This window comes from Anarhichas minor, unplaced genomic scaffold (genome assembly GCF_050575085.1).
Source record: "Anarhichas minor isolate MPS153535 unplaced genomic scaffold, ASM5057508v1 ptg000080l, whole genome shotgun sequence".
NCBI lineage: Eukaryota > Metazoa > Chordata > Actinopteri > Perciformes > Anarhichadidae > Anarhichas > Anarhichas minor.
This window is the reverse complement of record NW_027466526.1, coordinates 1,485,703-1,498,174: the sequence shown is the minus strand read 5'-3', so window position 1 is coordinate 1,498,174 and position 12,472 is coordinate 1,485,703.

The window sequence follows — 12,472 nt, the reverse complement described above, 5'->3', positions numbered from 1 at the left end:
ATGACAATGATGTCAAGTCGGCCAAAATCAATGACCTTGAGCAGCAGCTAAAGAGAGCTAAGCAGGGAGCTAAGGATGACAATGATGTCAAGTCGGCCAAAATCAATGACCTTAAGCAGCAGCTAAAGAGAGCTAAGCAGGAAGCTAAGGATGACAATGATGTCAAGTCGGCCAAAATCAATGAATTTGAGCTGGAGCTAAAGAGAGCTAGGCTTGACAATAATGTCAAGTCGGCCCAAATTAATGAACGTGGGCAGTTTCTAAAGAGGTATAAGCATGACAATGATGTCAAGTCGGCCAAAATCAATGGCCTTGAGCAGCAGCTAAAGGGAGCTAAGGATGACAATGATGTCAAGTCGGCCCAAATCAATGACCTTGAGCAGGAGCTAAAGGGAGCTAAGCAGGGAGCTAAGGATGACAATGATGTTAAGTCGGCCCAAATTAATAACCTTGAACAGGAGCTAAAGTGGTCTAAGCATGACAATGATGTCAAGTCGGCCCAAATCAATGACCTTGAGCAGGAGCTAAAGGGAGCTAAGGATGACAATGATGTCAAGTCGGCCCAAATTAATGAACGTGGGCAGTTTCTAAAGAGGTATAAGCATGACAATGATGTCAAGTCGGCCAAAATCAATGGCCTTGAGCAGCAGCTAAAGGGAGCTAAGGATGACAATGATGTCAAGTCGGCCCAAATCAATGACCTTGAGCAGGAGCTAAAGGGAGCTAAGCAGGGAGCTAAGGATGACAATGATGTTAAGTCGGCCCAAATTAATAACCTTGAACAGGAGCTAAAGTGGTCTAAGCATGACAATGATGTCAAGTCGGCCAAAATCAATGGCCTTGAGCAGCAGCTAAAGGGAGCTAAGGATGACAATGATGTCAAGTCGGCCCAAATCAATGGCCTTGAGCAGGAGCTAAAGGGGGCTAGGCTTGACAAAGATGTCAAGTTGGCCCAAATCAATGACCTTGAGCAGGAGCTAAAGGGAGCTAAGGATGACAATGATGTCAAGTCGGCCCAAATTAATGAACGTGGGCAGTTTCTAAAGAGGTATAAGCATGACAATGATGTCAAGTCGGCCAAAATCAATGGCCTTGAGCAGCAGCTAAAGGGAGCTAAGGATGACAATGATGTCAAGTCGGCCCAAATCAATGACCTTGAGCAGGAGCTAAAGGGAGCTAAGCAGGGAGCTAAGGATGACAATGATGTTAAGTCGGCCCAAATTAATAACCTTGAACAGGAGCTAAAGTGGTCTAAGCATGACAATGATGTCAAGTCGGCCCAAATCAATGACCTTGAGCAGGAGCTAAAGGGAGCTAAGCAGGGAGCTAAGGATTACAATGATGTTAAGTCGGCCCAAATTAATAACCTTGAACAGGAGCTAAAGTGGTCTAAGCATGTCAATGATGTCAAGTCGGCCAAAATCAATGGCCTTGAGCAGCAGCTAAAGGGAGCTAAGGATGACAATGATGTCAAGTCGGCCCAAATCAATGGCCTTGAGCAGGAGCTAAAGGGGGCTAGGCTTGACAAAGATGTCAAGTTGGCCCAAATCAATGACCTTGAGCAGGAGCTAAAGGGAGCTAAGCAGGGAGCTAAGCATGACAATGATGTCAAGTCGGCCCAAATCAATGAACTTGAGCAGCAGCTAAAGGGAGCTAAGGATGACAATGATGTCAAGTCGGCCCAAATCAATGGCCTTGAGCAGGAGCTAAAGGGGGCTAGGCTTGACAAAGATGTCAAGTCGGCCCAAATCAATGACCTTGAGCAGCAGCTAAAGAGAGCTAAGCAGGGAGCTAAGGATGACAATAATGTCAAGTCGGCCAAAATCAATGACCTTGAGCAGGAGCTAAAGTGGTCGAAGCATGACAATGATGTCAAGTCGGCCCAAATCAATGGCCTTGAGCAGGAGCTAAAGGGGGCTAGGCTTGACAAAGATGTCAAGTTGGCCCAAATCAATGACCTTGAGCAGGAGCTAAAGGGAGCTAAGCAGGGAGCTAAGCATGACAATGATGTCAAGTCGGCCCAAATCAATGACCTTGAGCAGCAGCTAAAGGGAGCTAAGGATGACAATGATGTCAAGTCGGCCCAAATCAATGGCCTTGAGCAGGAGCTAAAGGGGGCTAGGCTTGACAAAGATGTCAAGTCGGCCCAAATCAATGACCTTGAGCAGCAGCTAAAGAGAGCTAAGCAGGGAGCTAAGGATGACAATAATGTCAAGTCGGCCAAAATCAATGACCTTGAGCAGGAGCTAAAGGGAGCTAAGCAGGGAGCTAAGCATGACAATGATGTCAAGTCGGCCCAAATCAATGACCTTGAGCAGCAGCTAAAGGGAGCTAAGGATGACAATGATGTTAAGTCGGCCCAAATCAATGACCTTGAGCAGCAGCTAAAGAGAGCTAAGCAGGGAGCTAAGGATGACAATAATGTCAAGTCGGCCAAAATCAATGCCCTTGAGCAGGAGCTAAAGGGGGCTAGGCTTGACAAAGATGTCAAGTCGGCCCAAATCAATGACCTTGAGCAGCAGCTAAAGAGAGCTAAGCAGGGAGCTAAGGATGACAATAATGTCAAGTCGGCCAAAATCAATGACCTTGAGCAGGAGCTAAAGGGAGCTAAGGATGACAATGATGTCAAGTCGGCCCAAATCAATGACCTTGAGCAGGAGCTAAAGGGAGCTAAGGATGACAATGATGTCAAGTCGGCCCAAATTAATGAACGTGGGCAGTTTCTAAAGAGGTATAAGCATGACAATGATGTCAAGTCGGCCAAAATCAATGGCCTTGAGCAGCAGCTAAAGGGAGCTAAGGATGACAATGATGTCAAGTCGGCCCAAATCAATGACCTTGAGCAGGAGCTAAAGGGAGCTAAGCAGGGAGCTAAGGATGACAATGATGTTAAGTCGGCCCAAATTAATAACCTTGAACAGGAGCTAAAGTGGTCTAAGCATGACAATGATGTCAAGTCGGCCCAAATCAATGACCTTGAGCAGGAGCTAAAGGGAGCTAAGGATGACAATGATGTCAAGTCGGCCCAAATTAATGAACGTGGGCAGTTTCTAAAGAGGTATAAGCATGACAATGATGTCAAGTCGGCCAAAATCAATGGCCTTGAGCAGCAGCTAAAGGGAGCTAAGGATGACAATGATGTCAAGTCGGCCCAAATCAATGACCTTGAGCAGGAGCTAAAGGGAGCTAAGCAGGGAGCTAAGGATGACAATGATGTTAAGTCGGCCCAAATTAATAACCTTGAACAGGAGCTAAAGTGGTCTAAGCATGACAATGATGTCAAGTCGGCCAAAATCAATGGCCTTGAGCAGCAGCTAAAGGGAGCTAAGGATGACAATGATGTCAAGTCGGCCCAAATCAATGGCCTTGAGCAGGAGCTAAAGGGGGCTAGGCTTGACAAAGATGTCAAGTTGGCCCAAATCAATGACCTTGAGCAGGAGCTAAAGGGAGCTAAGGATGACAATGATGTCAAGTCGGCCCAAATTAATGAACGTGGGCAGTTTCTAAAGAGGTATAAGCATGACAATGATGTCAAGTCGGCCAAAATCAATGGCCTTGAGCAGCAGCTAAAGGGAGCTAAGGATGACAATGATGTCAAGTCGGCCCAAATCAATGACCTTGAGCAGGAGCTAAAGGGAGCTAAGCAGGGAGCTAAGGATGACAATGATGTTAAGTCGGCCCAAATTAATAACCTTGAACAGGAGCTAAAGTGGTCTAAGCATGACAATGATGTCAAGTCGGCCCAAATCAATGACCTTGAGCAGGAGCTAAAGGGAGCTAAGCAGGGAGCTAAGGATTACAATGATGTTAAGTCGGCCCAAATTAATAACCTTGAACAGGAGCTAAAGTGGTCTAAGCATGTCAATGATGTCAAGTCGGCCAAAATCAATGGCCTTGAGCAGCAGCTAAAGGGAGCTAAGGATGACAATGATGTCAAGTCGGCCCAAATCAATGGCCTTGAGCAGGAGCTAAAGGGGGCTAGGCTTGACAAAGATGTCAAGTTGGCCCAAATCAATGACCTTGAGCAGGAGCTAAAGGGAGCTAAGCAGGGAGCTAAGCATGACAATGATGTCAAGTCGGCCCAAATCAATGAACTTGAGCAGCAGCTAAAGGGAGCTAAGGATGACAATGATGTCAAGTCGGCCCAAATCAATGGCCTTGAGCAGGAGCTAAAGGGGGCTAGGCTTGACAAAGATGTCAAGTCGGCCCAAATCAATGACCTTGAGCAGCAGCTAAAGAGAGCTAAGCAGGGAGCTAAGGATGACAATAATGTCAAGTCGGCCAAAATCAATGACCTTGAGCAGGAGCTAAAGTGGTCGAAGCATGACAATGATGTCAAGTCGGCCCAAATCAATGGCCTTGAGCAGGAGCTAAAGGGGGCTAGGCTTGACAAAGATGTCAAGTTGGCCCAAATCAATGACCTTGAGCAGGAGCTAAAGGGAGCTAAGCAGGGAGCTAAGCATGACAATGATGTCAAGTCGGCCCAAATCAATGACCTTGAGCAGCAGCTAAAGGGAGCTAAGGATGACAATGATGTCAAGTCGGCCCAAATCAATGGCCTTGAGCAGGAGCTAAAGGGGGCTAGGCTTGACAAAGATGTCAAGTCGGCCCAAATCAATGACCTTGAGCAGCAGCTAAAGAGAGCTAAGCAGGGAGCTAAGGATGACAATAATGTCAAGTCGGCCAAAATCAATGACCTTGAGCAGGAGCTAAAGGGAGCTAAGCAGGGAGCTAAGCATGACAATGATGTCAAGTCGGCCCAAATCAATGACCTTGAGCAGCAGCTAAAGGGAGCTAAGGATGACAATGATGTTAAGTCGGCCCAAATCAATGACCTTGAGCAGCAGCTAAAGAGAGCTAAGCAGGGAGCTAAGGATGACAATAATGTCAAGTCGGCCAAAATCAATGCCCTTGAGCAGGAGCTAAAGGGGGCTAGGCTTGACAAAGATGTCAAGTCGGCCCAAATCAATGACCTTGAGCAGCAGCTAAAGAGAGCTAAGCAGGGAGCTAAGGATGACAATAATGTCAAGTCGGCCAAAATCAATGACCTTGAGCAGGAGCTAAAGTGGTCGAAGCATGACAATGATGTCAAGTCGGCCCAAATCAATGGCCTTGAGCAGGAGCTAAAGGGAGCTAAGCAGGGAGCTAAGCATGACAATGATGTCAAGTCGGCCCAAATCAATGACCTTGAGCAGCAGCTAAAGGGAGCTAAGGATGACAATGATGTCAAGTCGGCCCAAATCAATGACCTTGAGCAGGAGCTAAAGGGGGCTAGGCTTGACAAAGATGTCAAGTTGGCCCAAATCAATGACCTTGAGCAGGAGCTAAAGGGAGCTAAGCAGGGAGCTAAGCATGACAATGATGTCAAGTCGGCCCAAATCAATGACCTTGAGCAGCAGCTAAAGGGAGCTAAGGATGACAATGATGTCAAGTCGGCCCAAATCAATGGCCTTGAGCAGGAGCTAAAGGGGGCTAGGCTTGACAAAGATGTCAAGTCGGCCCAAATCAATGACCTTGAGCAGGAGCTAAAGGGAGCTAAGGATGACAATGATGTTAAGTCGGCCCAAATCAATGACCTTGAGCAGCAGCTAAAGAGAGCTAAGCAGGGAGCTAAGGGTGACAATAATGTCAAGTCGGCCAAAATCAATGACCTTGAGCAGGAGCTAAAGGGAGCTAAGGATGACAATGATGTTAAGTCGGCCCAAATCAATGACCTTGAGCAGCAGCTAAAGAGAGCTAAGCAGGGAGCTAAGGATGACAATAATGTCAAGTCGGCCAAAATCAATGACCTTGAGCAGGAGCTAAAGGGGGCTAGGCTTGACAAAGATGTCAAGTCGGCCCAAATCAATGACCTTGAGCAGCAGCTAAAGCGGGCTGAGCATGACAATGATGTCAAGTCTGAAGAGAGCCTCTTGCCGGCTCCAGCTGCTGAGACTCAGACCACACAGTGGTTTCGCTGTGCCAAAGGTATACTGAAAGCAGGATTGTTTGTAGGCATCGCTGTCGTTGGAGTGGGAATAGTGAGCACTTTAATTGGTCAGACTGGAGTGTGCAACCTGTCAAGGCCCATATGATGATTAGCACAAAGATAACATGTTGTGAGTGTGATGCCCACCAATGTGTTGTCACATTGTTATGCATTTTGTTTTCATGCACAGCCAATATGTTTTAAAGTGAGCACACTTGTTTATTCCAGCAATAGTTTTATAAGTGACTGACCTAGTGGGAACAATGATGTTGCCACTAAAGCCACTAGAAGGCACTGTACTCCAGAGAAAGCTAGCACGACGTGAAGAGCGAAGCAGGATGTGAAATCCTTCTTTTCGAGTGACCAAGCGTTCAGGAGAGAACTGCAAGGCTAATAATGTTTAGCATTTTAAGACCATCCTACAGTTATAGATACTGTTATCCTTCGTGTTCGAGAACATTTAATGTGCGTGTACTGTACCGAAAATAATGTTTATTTTCGTTTAGTGCTGTATGGAATTGGTGTCCGTCTGCGCTACATGTGCATTTGAGCTAGCACAAAGATAACATGTTGTGAGTGTGATGCCCACCAATGTGTTGTCACATTGTTATGCATTTTGTTTTCATGCACAGCCAATATGTTTTAAAGTGAGCACACTTGTTTATTCCAGCAATAGTTTTATAAGTGACTGACCTAGTGGGAACAATGATGTTGCCACTAAAGCCACTAGAAGGCACTGTACTCCAGAGAAAGCTAGCACGACGTGAAGAGCGAAGCAGGACGTGAAATCCTTCTTTTCGAGTGACCAAGCGTTCAGGAGAGAACTGCAAGGCTAATAATGTTTAGCATTTTAAGACCATCCTACAGTTATAGATTCTGTTATCCTTCAAGTTCGAGACTTTCTATCCATCTTTAACTTTTTATCTCATAACTTTCTGTCTCATAACTTTGACTTTCTATCTGATAATTTCGACTTTCTATCTCATAACGTTGTACCTCCCCTAGGCCACTGCATAGCCTGGGGTAGCTTGACTTTAGGGTCGCCATGTCTATGCTGTCAACACGAATGAGTAAGGGCCACTATGGCTGGCAACCTGAGCAATGGCATGCGCAGGTTTTTGACCACATAGACCTTTGCCATGGTTTGCTTGGCTCCTATCCTCAGCAGCAGTCTAGTGAACCCCAACACATCTAGAGGAATCCGTCCTGGACCAAGTAAAGGCTTCTCTGCCTTCTGGAGCACAGTCTGCTGTGCATTGGAAAGAATGCTCTTAAAACAGACTGTGACACAACAGTGACATCCGCTCCGGTGTCAAGTTTGAAAGTGAAAGTTTTGTCCATAACGTCTATATCAACAGTCCATGGATCAGCATCAGATGTCACAGAGCTGAGAAAGAAACTCTCCTCCTCTTCCTCAAGACCAAGCACGGCTTTACCAGCAAGGCACACACGCTGGTAGTGACCTTTTATTCCCACAGGAACGGCACTCTGCATCCTTAGCAGGGCACTCGTGTTCAGGGTGGGGCATACCACCACATCTGTAACACTGGGAGCTCTTTGGACTTGTACTCTGAGAGCTGTGTGGCTTTGCGACATTACTTTTGAATTTGCCGAATTTAGGCTTTTCCTTTAGCTGTCTGCCTATTATCTGATATAATCAATGTGTTGTAATTTCATTGAATGTGTTGTAATTCTGTTATGCTGTTCTACACATGACATCTATTGCACTTATGTCCATCATGGGAGAGGGATCCCTCCTCTGTTGCTCTCCCACAGGCCTCTTCCTTTTTTTACCCCGTTAAAGGTTTTTTTTGGGAGAGTTTTTCCTGTTCCGATGTGAGGGTTCCGGGACAAGAGGATGTCAAATGTGTACATATTGTAAAGCCCTCTGAGGCAAATTTGTAATTTGTGATTTTGGGCTATACAAAAATTAATTGAATTGAATTTAATTGAATATCCATCTGTTTTCTCCACTTACAGGCTCTACCAACAACCATCACTGCTGCTGCCTCCACCTGCAGATCCTCGCAGACACCTGCCGCCTGAACCTTCACCTGCAGCCATCAACCTCGGCCTCCACCTGAAGACACTGCCAGATGACTCTAGCTCCACCTGAAGCCTCCTCCATCAACCTGCACTGCTGCCTCCTCTCCTATTGCCATGTGAAGACCATAGAGGAACAGCAAGGACCAGAGACACACTCGTAAATATCACCTCTCAGATAACAAACAGAAACATAGCTGTGTCATAATAACATGTCTGGGCTGAAGAAGTAAAGCTGCCTTTCTGTTTACATCCTTCTTCTCCTCACAGCTATTTCCACACATTGACTGACTGTGATGCTGAACTTCATGGACCAGAGAGCGCTCTTCTTCCTCCTCAACTCAAGGTAGAGTTGATCAGCCAGATGTTCAGCAGTGTGAGATATTTGGTAGTGTCTCAGTGTGTAGCTGTGCTTCTTCAGCTCATCTGATTTTTTTTAATGGAGGGTTGGTGATGCGTGTTATTTCAATACAACACATGTTCTTTGTGGTTTCCTCCAGACCCTGTTGGACTTCACATCCAGATCCACAAGGAGCTGATAGAGAGCCGATGAGGACGATCCCTTCTACCAGAGCTGTGTACCAGAGATGCTTTGTCCTCCTCCACATCCTGCACATTCGCCACCGACTCCTGCTGCTCCTCTCCCAAACTGAGAGCGCCCCTCCCTGTCTCAGTTCCACCACCGCCAGATTAGTGGAAGTCTGAAAGATGCAGAGACGGCCAGTTAGCTCGCTCTGTTACTGTGCACGTGTAAACCTTTTCACTGTTGCTCAATAAATGTCCATCATTCTCTGCAGTCATCAGATCAGTCGTTTGTGTCCACAAGAGTTAACATAAACAGACACGTTCATATTAGAGATCATAGTCAGTTTTTTTTATGTTTTTACTTCAGTTTACCAGCAGATATTTTTACTTTCTGATAAATGAGTTGATACAAATTATTTATTGGTTAAAAATGCTTACGTTTATCACTGTAAAATAATAAATCATCATCTCTTTCATCATCACCATGTCTTTCATATATGAAATTCATGTCTTTAATGCTTTATAAGCACAATCATAACACATTATAATGTATGTGCCGTCTTACCACCTAATAACCTCATGATGGCGCCACAGCTACGGTTATTTGTTTCTAGGTGTGTAACATCACGTATTCGTATTAAACCGTTCGGTACGAGGCTTATAAACCGAACAATAATACTAGTGCATTTGGAAAATGCAGAAGTAAATATAAAGATTTCGGTGGAGACACCGGTCTGTCTGTCTGTTTAGTTTCCGGGTCAGCGCCTGACCCCGGAAGCAAAACAAAACACAGCTGACGTATGTTCACGTATGTTCTGCGAGGCTATGCTAAACTAGCTTAGTAAGGAAAACAACACGCACAAACTCACGCCACATTTAGGCAGCTGTTCCCTACTGATTCAAACAGGGCTAAGCAATCGCCACACAATCCCCATTTCTCCAGACCATCATTCTTGTTTGTAAAAGAAAACAGCCCAAACAGATTCAATTGTCCGGACCCTAAACCCACGCAGGACGGTATGCCTCGTAATTAACGGACAATGCATATGGTCAAAATCTATGTAATTACCACAATGACAAGAGCGAACTCACAAGAACCAGTCACATATATTTACAACAAAACGTGACAAAACAATCCAGCAACGCTCACACTAAAGAGCAAGGGCCATTCAAATATTATTTACATCAGGGAACACAATCCATAAACGACACGATAGGCAAAATTAACACACTGCAGATGTAAAGAAAACAAAAGCAGTTTCACTTACCAAACGCTGTTCTATTTGTCCAGACAATCGTGGTCCTCCAGAAATCGGATGAGAAGAGCAGCAATGTCATCGGCTCTCTTGTTGCCGGGTAACATAAAGCCTTATAACAAGGCGTACTATAGGATCATCTCATCACTGGTAATCAAGGCATCACATGTATCACCTGCATTAACTTGTCACCTTTTTTTCTGGCTGGTTTCAGTGAAGTTTCTTCATGTGTGAGTCCACAAAGATTTGAGACTTGAGATAAATCCTCATATGTTAAGTTCAACTTTTACTATTTAGTTTGGATATAACTTGTTGTATTTCTTATTTCAATCACAAGATGGTGCCATCATATTTAAAGCACACACAGGTGACAAGCAGGTGATACATGGTTTGATCACCAGTGATGTGATTATATTATAGGATGCCTTGTTATGTGTGAACATGTTTTTGGAAATGTATAAAAAGTTGTTTGTAACTTAGACTTCTTCCTTCTGACTTCGTAAAAACCACTCCTCCTCTGTGTGTGTGTGTGTGTGTGTGTGTGTGTGAGAGAGAGAGAGGAAGAGAGAGAGTGTACTGTAGCATTGTATTTGCAATCTGGTGGCTGTATTGTTGCAGTGCAAGTCAAAAGTTGCAAAGAAAGACAATACAGAGATTTTAAAGCCTGTCAAATTATTTTAATCAATATTAATATTTGCACAAAGAAATGTCCAACACCAGCAGAATGACTTAGTGGATCTTATTGATCCATGACAAAATGGAACAAATAACCTATCAACACTGACAATGAGCAAACATGTCATTTGTTTGTGTGTTTTATTTTTCCAGCTCAGGGAAAATGTTCCATTGTTTTGCATAATTTCCTTTTTTTGAATAATGATGAAAGTAGCATTGAATTGATTACATGTAATAACAAATTAATACATACAAAGAATTAATTTCTACATTTATGAACACAATGTACAAGAAGAAAAACAACAAAGGATCAAGACATCACCGGCCACTGTTTTTTATTCCAAATAAGTTAAAAACAAACCCCTAGTATAGTAGTGTACTTAGTACCAAAACAACGTAGGTTTTGCTGAGTTCACATAGGCGTGTGTATGTGTCAGTGTGTATATTACATGTGCGTATATTACACATTCATATCTACACACGTACACTCCTACATGTATGAAAGCACATATATACATACAGTACAACTCACAGCCACATCATGCAGTCTCACACATGTAGACTCAGGAGTCAAGACTCAGTGTTACTGGTTATCTTCACTTTCTCCACTCCGTGCACCAACAGTCTTTCACACAACTTGACAGAAACACAGCCAGCTGCTTCTGAAATACGAAACAGAAAACAAAAACAGAGAGAGGAGGTGTCCATTTGATTTCCTTCCATCAGGATATGGCATATTTCAAACTAAAAGTAATGTTTCAGTTTTGGGACTTTGACTGTAAATCAAAGCAGTTGTTGACATCAGACACTAGATTAACTACATACAGAAGGAACAGTGTTATTTCCGAGCCATGATTAGTGACAAAAAAAACAAAATCTCATCATAATCCTTCAAAGAGACATCCATAGACGTCACAGGAAAAGGTGCACCAGTAAGACTTTTGGCTGTGACTAAAATAACTCTTGCATGGTACAACAAAATACAAGTTGTGCCCTTTTCACACTGGGCATAAAGAGTGAGGTCTGGTGTACATTTAATGTTTAATGTTGGAGCACAGTTTGGCAAACAACTAGATATAATGATATATATCATTGATATAATGAAGCATTAGTTGGATCTCACATTCAGGTATTTATTCAACAGAAATGAGACAGATTATCATATTTATGACATGCGACAAGTGTTTCTGTCATCCCTTTGTATGACTGCAAAGTTGATTGGATAAGGGTTTAAACAATATGCTTTGACAATATAGCATTCTATCCTTTCAATTTGGGTTATTTCCCTTGACTGACGTGAGGCGTCCATGTTTGTTTGTTTTTTAAGGAAAACTTTCAGAACAATTTTTCAGAGTTATTATTACAACTTGGATGTCGATGGTATTTGTAAGTTAACTGGTAATTATAGTAACCCCAATATGAGATGAATGCAGTATAATTTAATGCAAAGGCTAAATGTCTGTCCCAACCGCTTTTTCTAATATTAGTGAAACTGCATGTTTATAATTCAAAGCAAACAATCCAACGCTAAGGGTACAATCTGTAGAGGTATTAGTTGACACACAATCTGAATTTTTTTAACCGTAACCAATTAATCAGATGAATGATTTTGAACATGATTTTAGAATCTGTATGCTGACTGTGTAGCAGTGTGAAAAGGGCATTTCTCGCTGTTAAAAGACAAAGATGAGGCCTGAGACCAATGTGTGTCGTCGTCGTCGTTGTTGTTGTGTGGCGTTCAGGTCCTGAAAACGCTACATACAGACTAGCCTACAGGTCCCTGTGGTCAAAATCCAGCTACCCTCTGTGCACTTTTCCTTCAGGCACTGTTTTCTCAATCGTTTTCTAACAAATGCCAACTCCTTATCATTTAAAGTTCAAAACTTGTCTTTGGACAGAATAAATTGAAAGTGAACTGAATTTGAAATCCCTGAAGGTCAAGTCTGAAGTGTTTGAAGGCTGGAGTTCCCTCAGTGTGCCGATTTCACACAAAGATAAGACAAAA